This window comes from Hippocampus bargibanti, linkage group LG15 (assembly GCF_051943395.1).
Source record: "Hippocampus bargibanti isolate YZ-2025 linkage group LG15, ASM5194339v1, whole genome shotgun sequence".
Classification (NCBI taxonomy): domain Eukaryota; kingdom Metazoa; phylum Chordata; class Actinopteri; order Syngnathiformes; family Syngnathidae; genus Hippocampus; species Hippocampus bargibanti.
The window spans coordinates 9,799,858-9,810,525 of record NC_142748.1 but is presented as its reverse complement, the minus strand read 5'-3'; the positions used below and the strand labels follow the sequence as shown (position 1 = coordinate 9,810,525).

At 46.8% G+C, this 10,668-nt stretch overlaps 1 protein-coding gene across 4 annotated transcripts in view; it reads left to right on the top strand.

Annotated features, from left to right (window-relative positions):
* The first annotated feature begins 902 nt into the window (after nucleotides 1–902).
* Nucleotides 903–10,668, top strand: part of LOC148887690 (thyroid hormone receptor alpha-B) — a 47,341-nt gene continuing 37,575 nt past the window's right edge. For 2 of the 4 annotated variants that reach the window (XM_089014774.1, XM_089014776.1), the window contains exon 1: nucleotides 908–1,213. The gene's annotated coding sequence lies outside the window, so the exon portion shown is untranslated. Of the gene's footprint in view, nucleotides 1,214–4,429; nucleotides 4,658–10,668 lie in introns of those variants that run through there. The other 2 variants (XM_089014777.1, XM_089014775.1) reach the window with 2 other exon arrangements.

Here is a 10,668-nt window from a genome sequence, read left to right as displayed (position 1 = left end):
GGAGAAATATGGATGGTGGAGTTCAGATCCGCCGGCGGGTCGTTTGTGGCGCAGCTGTCGGCAGAAGCGTTTTGACGTGGGCGGGCGCAAATTTGTCGGCAAACCCGCATGGTCATTATGGCTTCATTATTTCTCTTTGGTTCCTTGTATAACCTGGATAGAATTTTATTAATTATTTTTTTAAACAGTGCGTCGGTTTTGTTTCTTAACTCATTGACTACCATTGTCGAATTTATTCTGGAATTGAAAATATGACATGGAACGACATTCCTGAATTTGTTTGGGGATTGTTTTTTTCATGCTTGGGTGCAGTTAAAGCACTGATTAGACATCTGGCAATGTTTTTTCCCTTCCACGAGAGGGCAACATTTGCCTTTTGTACAGCTGCCTTGCACCTCATATTACTCCAGAACCAAATAAGCTAGAAATACATTGTATTTTGGACAGCCGCCCCCATTTCAAGCTAGGATAACTCCAGACTCATTTAACTTAGGAATTAACTATTTTTTTCCTGATGAAACAAGAGAGACTAACTTTTCTTATGTTATATTGAATGCTAATGTCGTCCTAAAATTCAATATTCTTTGGATCCTGGAATTTTCGTGACAATGACAAAAACCCTGGCACTGGAGTGGACGCATTTTTGCACAAAGTGAATTAGCAAAATTAGCAAAATTAGCATTAGCGTGTTACCTTTTTTTTCATTTCAGTCTACTGTTTTGTTGTTTTTTTGTTTTTAACTGAAGTTATGCAAGTCCTGTAGGGGGCGGTAGATATTTTTTTTCTTCTTTTTTTCCCCTAGCCTGTACACTCACATGTGGGAGGGCGGAGCTAGCCAGCGCGTACACGAACCCCTCCGCGCTAGCGTGTGCCCCTCACTGGCGTCGCAGGCAAGCCAGCGAGCAAAGCGAGCGACAAGCCGGAAAAGCAGCTAACTCCAAGCGCGAGAGCTCGTGTGTGTGTGTGTGTGAGAGTGTGTGTGTTCCCCCCCCCCTCCTCATCCCCCTCCCCAAGCCGCGTGCACTCGAGGACGCGGACCGGACAGCGCAAAGCTGGGGGAGGGCGGGCGCGCGCGCGCACGCAGCCGACTTCCACTTGGACGTGGCCGAATCGAGCCGCGCAGGAGCCCCCGCGAGCGCCCTAGCGAAGCGTCCGCTGGAGAGGGCGGAGGAGCGACAGCCCCCCTCCCCGGCCGCCGTCCATGCAACGCGCGGTAAGTGGCGGCGTGCACCAGCGCGCCGACCAACGGCTTTGACAGATGAGTCGATCCCACCCCCCCTCGTGCGGCTAATGGCGTTTTTCTGCCGCCTCACGCGCGGCCGTCGACGCGTTAGCCGCACGTGCGGAAATCGATCCGGATCACTTTGCACCTCCGTACCTCCATCGGTGTAATGAAATGTTACACTTTGTTGTGGATTGCACGCGGCGTGGTGGTGGTAAGCGGGGGGTGCTCGCCATCGACTGGCTTGTCAATCATCGGCGACGCTCAATCCGCCGCGCGTCGTCCACCTCGACATTCCTCCACTGGGGCGACCGCGCCGGCGGTCAGCTGTCCCGCGGAATCGTCAGGGCCACATCAGGGGGAAAAAACAAAACGAGGCGGCGCGCAAGGCGCATGCGCCGACGCCACACACCCCTTTTTTTCGGAGCTCATCTGCATGCTCTCTCCAAGCGGAGAGAAGAAGAAATGTTCGCGTCTTGCCAACGGCGGCGCGCCGGCCCGAGATAAACGTTTCAGCGTGTGCCGCAAACCTCCTTCTCGCCGATCATTAGCCCACCGGCTTAGCTTAGGCGGTCTGGCATCGTGTTGATGATTAGCCTAGCATAAATCCTGCAAAGTTGCGTTGTTGTTTTTCCCCCCCGTCTTAACATTGAACACCGCGTGCCCAGGATTCATCTTTTCTCCTCTTGTCCGGGCCTCCTTCAGGGCCCCCCCCCCGCTGACCTTCATAGCTTTTTTTTTCCAGCAGGCAGGGCCCCAGCAGGGCCTCTTGTTTTTTATTTCTAGTCTCCCTCTATGTGCCTTCCTTCCTCGCTTTTTTTCCTCCATCTCTTTCATAACCCCCCCCTTAGTTAAGGTCCCCCTCATGTAGCTCGCTCTTATATAACCTTGATTTCCAGCTCGGGTCAGCTGTGTAATGATGTCGGAGGTGTCTCGGAGAGGCAACTGGGAAAGTAAGGGGTGGGGTAGGGTAGGCGGAGGGTGGAGGGGGGGTCTCCCAACTCCTTCACCTGCTGCTAAATCTGCCGGCGGTCGTCGTCATTAGGCTCATTGAGACGGCGGGCATGCACGAGATTCCCACTGTGTGCTCCTTGAATTATACATTAGTTTCTGGAGGTGAAAAGAAAAAAAAGGACATGTTGAGACTTTGCAGCGCTAACATCCGTTAGCGTTTGCATCACGTGGTCAACAGATTCCCTCGACGTCCTTTGAAGCTTGGCGGAAAAAGGTGCAACATGCGGTGTAGCGCTTCACACGCTTTTGGTTTGACTTTGTCGTTTTTGACCCCAGCGAGCGACGCTTGCGTGGAATTCTAAATCGTTTTTTTTTTTTTTTAAGGACGTCCTGGTAATTGCATTTCCGATGAGCCGGTTGCGCGTTTGCATTCTGTTAGCATAATGAAGGCTAATGGATCAGTAGCATTTGGGCTTTTTTGGGGTAGGGGGTGTGACAATATCATAAATTTGTCTTTCATTGTGCCGCAATGTCATTTTCAGTCGGCATTACGTGGCAAAATGGAGCCCGCCATTTTTCGACTTGGTCCATATTTCACAAAATCGATTGCAATCCCATAACTCATTCACAGCTCCGCCCTCCCACATGGGTGCATACTGGCTGGGATTAAAAAGAAGAAAAAAAATACCTACCGCCCTCTACAGGATTTGCATAACTTCAGTTAAAAACAACAAAAAAGTAGACTGAACTGTAAAAAAAAGGCTACACGCTAATGCTAATTTTGCAAATTCGCTTGCAAAAATGTGTCCACTCCAGTGCCAGGGTTTTTGTCATTGTCACTCAAATTGCAGGACCCACAGTATATTGAATTTTAGGACGACATAAACATTCAATGCAGTGTAAGAAACCGTAGACTCTCTTCTTTCATCAGGAATAAAGGGTTAGTTCCTAAGTTAAATGGGTCTGGAGTTATCTGAGCTTGAAATGGGGGCAGCTGTACAAAATACATCCAAATTAGTTTATATAGCGCTTTAACAACAGCGGAAGATGTAACAAAGCGCTAACATGGAAAAAAGGGAGAAATACTACCACTTTGTGGAAGGGAAAAACATTGCCGGAAATAGGTCTGACCAGCGCTTTATCGGCCAAAAATTTGAGAATGGAGCTCAACGTGATACTTTTCAATTCCCGAATAAATTCGGAATGGCAGTGAATGAGTTAATCTTTTCGCCGCATTTAACATTTTTTTTTATTGTTGAAAACTTATCAGACTTTGCCCTTTTAGCGCAAATAGTCAAAGTATAGATAGGAGGGCGTGGAGATAAACTGTAAATGTTGATGTATTAATTTTTTTGGGTGTAACATATAGCTTGTCAGCAGCTCCGTATGGCCGCGTAGCCGAGCAACGTATCTGGCACGGGGGACGTATGAACTCATTTGTTTACAGCCGCTTGTGACCTGACTTGACTGCTGCTCGTCCCATCAGAGCCACTGCAGGCCCTGAGCGCTTTCCCACATTGCCCGTTTGTTTGCGTTTGTTTGCACCCCCCCCCCTGCTTCCTCCCTCCTCCACTTCTCCCACTGTAATTAGATTATAGAACCCATATGTTTGCCGGCTTGCGGGCGTCTTCATACGATCCATTCTGTGCGGCGAGAATGAGGCCATCGCTGACATGTCATCTCATCATCACGGGTGTTCGCGATCCACACCTGGGCCTGTATCTGCCGTGGTGGAACGTCATGAGTACTTTTAGCGCTCTAAGTGTATTTCGCAGACGTCTATGTTGGGATATTTGGGAGTATTATTTTTTTAATATTTATTTTTTTAAACTTCCCGCATTTGGAAATAGACGACATCACTGTTGCTTATGTCGTGACTACTTCCAACAAAATGGCCGCCCTGTTTGGAGAGTTAATGGGTCTGCTGGATTTGATTCGCATTGTTCAGTAGCGCCTGCCTGAATTTGAGTCGCTGGAAAAGGTGGTGTGCAGGGTGCGGAGGGTCCAGTATGATATTCTATGCCCTTGTCTAGGCTATTTTCCTGTGCGAGTCCTCGAGAGTGGATAAAACAGCACCAATGGTTCTTTCTGCCGTTTTTACTGTCCGTATAATACAGTACGAACGTTTATAGTTTCAAAACCTGAACACGTAACGCGGTATGAACACCAAGTAAGCGACTGCAGCCTTCCCTTACTTCCTCTCTAAAAAACATTCAGTCAGCAAATGGAAAGAGTCTCTTCTCCAGATCAGGATGTGCCGCTCCCCGAAGCAGTTTACGATCATCTGTTGGCCTCCAACTCGGCCAGGAATTAGTTGCCATTGTGGCTCGTCGCCGACTTTGTGTTCAAAGCTCAGTTTGGTCTGCGAGACTCGTTTTCCAAAGTGACAGACAAGCGCCGCCTTGGCGAATGCCGCCGTTCATCGACGATGCGCAAGACGATCAGTCACTACCGGGGAATCCCGCAAAGTTCGCTACAAAGGTTAGCTTCCTGCGTTTTGATCTAGCGGATTACAATTTTGTGGGGGTGGGAAAAAATAAGCGTAAATGGGGTGCGTTAAAGAGGTTGAACTGTGTCTGCTTTTTCCAATTCTGATGTTGTCAAAATTAGCTTTGCCCACGGCGCTTTAGGGCCTTGACAACAGCGCTATGGGAACATGTTTTGATAGTGTAAAAAGTCCAGTCCTTGCCAGCTAGCTATAAAAAAAAAGAAAGAAAAACAGATGTTTTTTGTTTGTTTCCTGCTCGCTATAAACATACAGTACTTTGCTACAACAGATTTTTTTTCCCTAGTATTTGATGTTTTGTACTGCCGAATTCTGCAAGTTTTCCCCGATCTTGCGCAACAGCATTTGTAGTTTTACCTCCCAGGAATCATTTACCACCTGTGATTCATTTACGGCGATCAAGTTGATTGACCGATTTCATCATAGGCCGCACCGTCGAGATGCGCCCCGCCGACGGAAATTCTTTGACGATTCAGCCCCCGCAGCTGGTTTCACTAAGCGACATGAATTACTACAGCGTTTCTATGGCGAACCCGACCGCCAACGAAATTGGAGACGCCAAGCCTCAAAAGACACAGTGTCTTCCGCTTTGCTCTTCAGCGCCAATCATAGGCTTTTTTTGGTTAACTTTTTCCCGCGTTCCTGGTGATACGCTAAAATAAATAAATAAATAAAAATAAATCCGCTGTTGAATCCCGTTTCTCGTCATGTCATTACGAAAATGCGACCCCCCCCCCCCCCCCCCCCCCCCCCGAATGCCATTTGCTAAAACACTGCGAATTTTGCTAATGAGTAAACTGGCCAAAAAATCTCCAGACAACATGCTTGCGAATTTCATGATACGCCCTCCCTGTTTACCGATGAAGCGGCCATCGCTCTTGTAATGCCTTAGGGGGGGGGGGGGATACAAATAAAAACTGACTTGCGTACACTTTTTGGCCGATTCTGCGTGAAGCTAAACTGTTAGCACAATTAACTCATTCACTGGCAGACATGTGCAGAAATGTTTCCACTTCAGTGCCAGGGTTTTTGTCATTTTCACTCGAATTGCAGGACCCACATTAACATTCAGTATAGCATTAGAAACCCTAGACACTCTTCTTTCATCAGAAAAATGAGTTAATTCCTAAATTATATGGGTTTGGAATTATCTGAACTTGAAATAGGGGCAGCTGTACAAAATACAATGCATCCATATTGGTTTATATAGCGCTTAAACAACAGCGGAAGATATAACAAAGCGCTAACATGGAAAAGGGGGAAATACTTGTGAATGGGAAAAAACATAGCCAGAGGTCTGACCAGTGCTTTATCGGCCAATATTCGAGAATGGAGCTCAACGTGACACTTTTCAATTCCCGAATAAATATGACCTTGAAATGAGGGCGACTGAACAAAATACAATACAATACTAGTTTATATAGCGCTTTAACAACAGCTGAAGCTGTAACAAAGGACTAACATGGAAAAAAGGTAAATTCTGCCCCCTTGTGGAAGGGGAAAAACACTGCCAGATATCTGGCCAACGCTTTATCTGCACCCAAGCATTAAAAAAAAAAAATCAATTCCCGAATACATTTGAATGAGTTACAAAATAATAATACTAATTCCACATTGTTGAGCTCCGCGTTGTGTTTGTCCTCGATTGCGCGAGAGACCAAGGTCAACTTGCGGCACGGGGTCGCCGGGGTCGCCTTCTGGGGCCACCGGCTGATAAGCACGGCCTCATGGAGGGCGAGACAAGAGGTTATCAAAGTGTCCTGCTGGCCCGCCTGATACGGGTTTGTTCCTTTTTATTGTCGCGAAACCGTTTGGGCGGCGAGGAGCGGCGTGGGCGGCGGGGAGGGGAGGCAGGTGCGCTTCCGTTGGGGGGGGGGGGGGGGGGTCACGAAACGATGCTCTCGGCGAGCCTCTTGAAGTCCGGAGCTCCTCCAGCGGTTCCCAGGATCGTAAATTTGTCACATGTCATAAACACTTGGCGTCGTGGCAAAGCCAGGAATTCCCTTCATGTGGGCAGAGACCCAAGTGGGAACAACCATTTCAAGCGCTCCATATTCGGACCAGCAAAATAATGACGCTCGAATTAATAGTTATTAATGTGAATTAATGTGTGGCAATCGTGTGGTTCGATTGCACATATGTGCATTTGCAATCTGTTTCTTTCAGGCCCGCCATGTAAATTAGTTTTATTTTCATCCTCCTAAATGAGTCTAGATAGCTATCTATTAGCTATGTGTTAGCTAGCTAGCTGTCTCTCTATTTGAGTTACTTCCGGGTTGAGTGAATGCTGGCGCGTGTGGCTGCTGCTGCTCACCCGCAGAAAAACATCTAACAGTGACTGTAAAGTGACCTTGAGAGTTTTGAAAGGCGCTTAAAAATGAAATGTATTATTATTATTATTAACATTATATATCAGTTTAGCAAAATTCTCCACAAGTCACCTTTTTATTTTTTTTTTAATTCATTCACTGCCAGACGTGCATAAATGTGTCCACTCCAGTGCCAGGGTTTTTGTCATTTTCACTCCAATTGCAGGACCCACATAAACATTCAATGCAGCGTAAGACACCTTAGAATCTCTTCTTTCATCATGGAAAAAAAGAGTTAATTCCTAAATTATATGGGTCTGGAGTTATACGAGCTTGAAATGGGGGCATCTGTCCAAAATACAATGCTATACATCCATATTGGTTTATATAGTGCTTTAACAAAGCGAAAACATGGAAAAAAGGGAAATTCTGCCGCCTTGTGGATCGAAAAAAAAGCATTTCCAGCAGAGGTCTGTCCAAGCGCTTTATCTGCACCCAAGAACGAAAAAAAAAACTTGAACAAATTCAGAAATGGCACACGGATAAATTCGTGAAAAGCAGTGAATAAGTTTAATTCCAAAGTCCTTTCACTCGCTACCAGAAAAAAACAATCAGACATGCACCCAAAAAAAGTCTGGCTACCCCCCCTGTATTTTTTTAATTGGCAAAATAATTTGTTGCCGCCGCAATTACGCGCCGCTATCAAGACAGATAAGCAAGGTAATAATGCAGATTGCACCCCCCTCACCCCCCTGACCCCCCCGAGTCATCCGCTAATAAGAAAAGCAAAGCGCAGTAATTCCACGCGCCGGCGCTTTTGGGGGTGTCACGCTACATTGTCGGCTGAAAAGGGAATTTGTTAAGCTTGAGGTGTGAAACAAGCAAGTCATCCAAAGAAATAATCAAGGCAACCTGCTTTGTTGCCCCCCCCCCGGGAAAAAAAAATCATCATAAAATCCAAATTCCTTTGCTAACGATGCTTTTGGGAGCCTCAAGTTGCTCTTTGGAGCAACGTGGCTCATTTGGACGAAAAATTAGCACTCGATGTATGAAAGCGAGATCATATAATATTCATTTATAAGCGCCTTTCAAAAACTCTCAAGGTCACTTTACAGTCAGAGGATAATTTTTTTTTCCTGTGGGTGAGCGTTCACTCAACCCGGAAGTCACTCAAATGGATAGAAAGCTAGCTAGCTAAGAGATAGCTAATGATAATAATAATAATAATACATTTCATTTACAATCGCTCTTCATAACTCCCACTTCACAGTCACAGGACAAATTAGATAACTAGCCATTATCTAGCTGGGTAGCTAGCAGATTAGCGGGCGCGCTGCCGCCATCTTTCCTCTCCACCTGGTAGCCTCGCTCAGGTTTGGCCTTCATGCCCGGCTCCAGATTTCCCGATGGCGGCAGCTGCTCTTATTCGTTGTTGTCATCGCGCCGCCGAGGTGCCGCGTAAACTGAGCGCTTCATTAAACACACCCATCTATACGTCGCGTGCAAGATGGCCGCCAATTTGACTTGATTTGTCGCCGTACTTTTACTTATTTTGGACCCAAAAAAAAGGGCGGTTTAAAGTGTGCTAAGTCCCCTTTTCCGTTTCCATTTCGACAAGTCGCTAAACGGAGTCCGCCGCCCGTCCCTTGGAAACAAAACAAAAGGCATCAAACCCGTTTAGGCGTCTGTTGTGATTCAGCCTTGCCGTTGGTCCCCTTTTTTCGCGGCGCGCTCATTCAAAGCAAAGTTGACGTTGTCTGTCGCTTCTTTTCCCTCCCCCATATGCGCTGTGCATTTCTAAATATACACGACATTCTTTATCTGGCACAGGAAGGGGGCGGAGGGGTGCGGGGGGGTTAAGGGAGTCGTTGAGTTGACCCGAGGCTTCTGTGCACACCCAAGCCAAATAGAAGTTCATGCTAGGCTAACGTATGTAGTAGTTGGTCATTAGCATCTATTTTTTTCTTTTTCTGTCATGTCGGGTGTGGCGAGGGGGCTTATGAAAACATTTCAATCAATTTTTTTTACACAGCAAATGGTTCACATGGAATCCATTTAGGCAAATAAACAAAAGAAAAATAAGAAACCCCAAAACGTTCTGTTCTTGTTCTGTTAACATGCTCGGGTTTCGTGTCTGCTTTTAACCCCCCCCCCCCCCCTGCCCCTCACCCCTTCCCCCCCATAAGATATTTGAGGTGAATTGTTAAATGTTGCGGCGCCGCAAAATGAAGTCACTCAGCGGAGGAATATGTTTCGAATCAAAGTAAACAGTCACAACTGGCAGAGTGAAACTAAATCCGTCGTCGGAGGAGGAAGAATAAATACGTTGCGCAATAACCAAAAAGTACATTAGCTATTGCGTAGTTAGCAAAAAAAAAAGACTTCTCTCGGGACTTCTTAAAAAAATTGCAATTCGAGTCACGATGACAAAAACCCTGGCACGGAAGTGTACACATTTTTGCACATGGTCTGGCATTGAATGAGTTAATCAACAGTTGTTCGGAGAAAACATGATCGCCGACCGCCATTTTGGATATTTTTTTGCATCCCAGACCCTCAAAAACGATCTCAACACGACGCCGCATCTGTTTTTACTCCATACGACGTCTTGTAAATTTCTTCGCTCCTCATCAACATGCCACGTCGTGATGACCCACCTCATATTTTAATCTTCTGCTCAAAAGCGGTGCTGACTCCTGAAATCCGTCAAGCAGGATGTGCTTTGAATCTGAAACACTTTGCGTCAAGTCGTTTTTTATGTATTTTTTTTTTGTGTGCCACGAATATTTTTTTCCCCCTTTTCCACTCGAATTCACTCAAAAGCTGCTTCGTAGAAATCTTTCACAGTAGCTGCCGCACGAAAGAACGGGGAGAGGGTGTGAGAAAACCCCCGAATGGATGGATAGAGTAAGAGATCCTTTCCGCGGTGTAAACTCGGCAAATGAAAGTTGGCGTAATGCCGCGAGGCGTCGGGCAGGTTTTGACACTTGCGGTTTTTTGGAGCTCTTTTGACAAGACGCAGCGCTCGGCGAGCGAGCTAGCTCCCAACCGCCGCACACGCTTTGCTAGCCTGAGATGGCAAAAAGAGATCTAAAAATAAATAAATACGAAAATAGATGCTTGATTCAAGTCCATGTAGAGTGAAAAAATGAATGGCTTGTAAATTTGACAGTAGAAGGGGAGGGGGACGAGCAGATGTTGCATTCATGAGAATCAGATTTTTCTTATTTTGTCTGGCAATCCATCGAAAATGTCGCTGGTCTGACGCGCCCGTCATCCGACGGCTGGAATGCGTTTCGGTGCGGCGCCGTTCCAGGAAAACAGAGCGTCGCTTTAATTCAATAGCTGGGGTTTGCTGTAAACTTATTAAATGTGACATTCGGGAGGATGTTGATGCTCTGGCAACGTCTCCATGGCTCCATTGGAACCCGACATTTATTTTTTTTTTGACAGCTGCGCCGCGATGACTGACCGCCGTCGCTTGTTCACACGTCAGCGCCGCTCACGGAGGTTTGGGACAAATCCCGTCTATGCCCCGACAGGTGCGAGAGGCGCGTATAGACGGCGGTTCAACCCCCGTGATTCCCGCGGGCGGCCTAAGCTTCAGGTTAGACGCTTCATTTGGCTGAAGGATTAGCCCGCTGAGCCTTTTAGAGGCTAAGCCGCTCTCAGGGAAA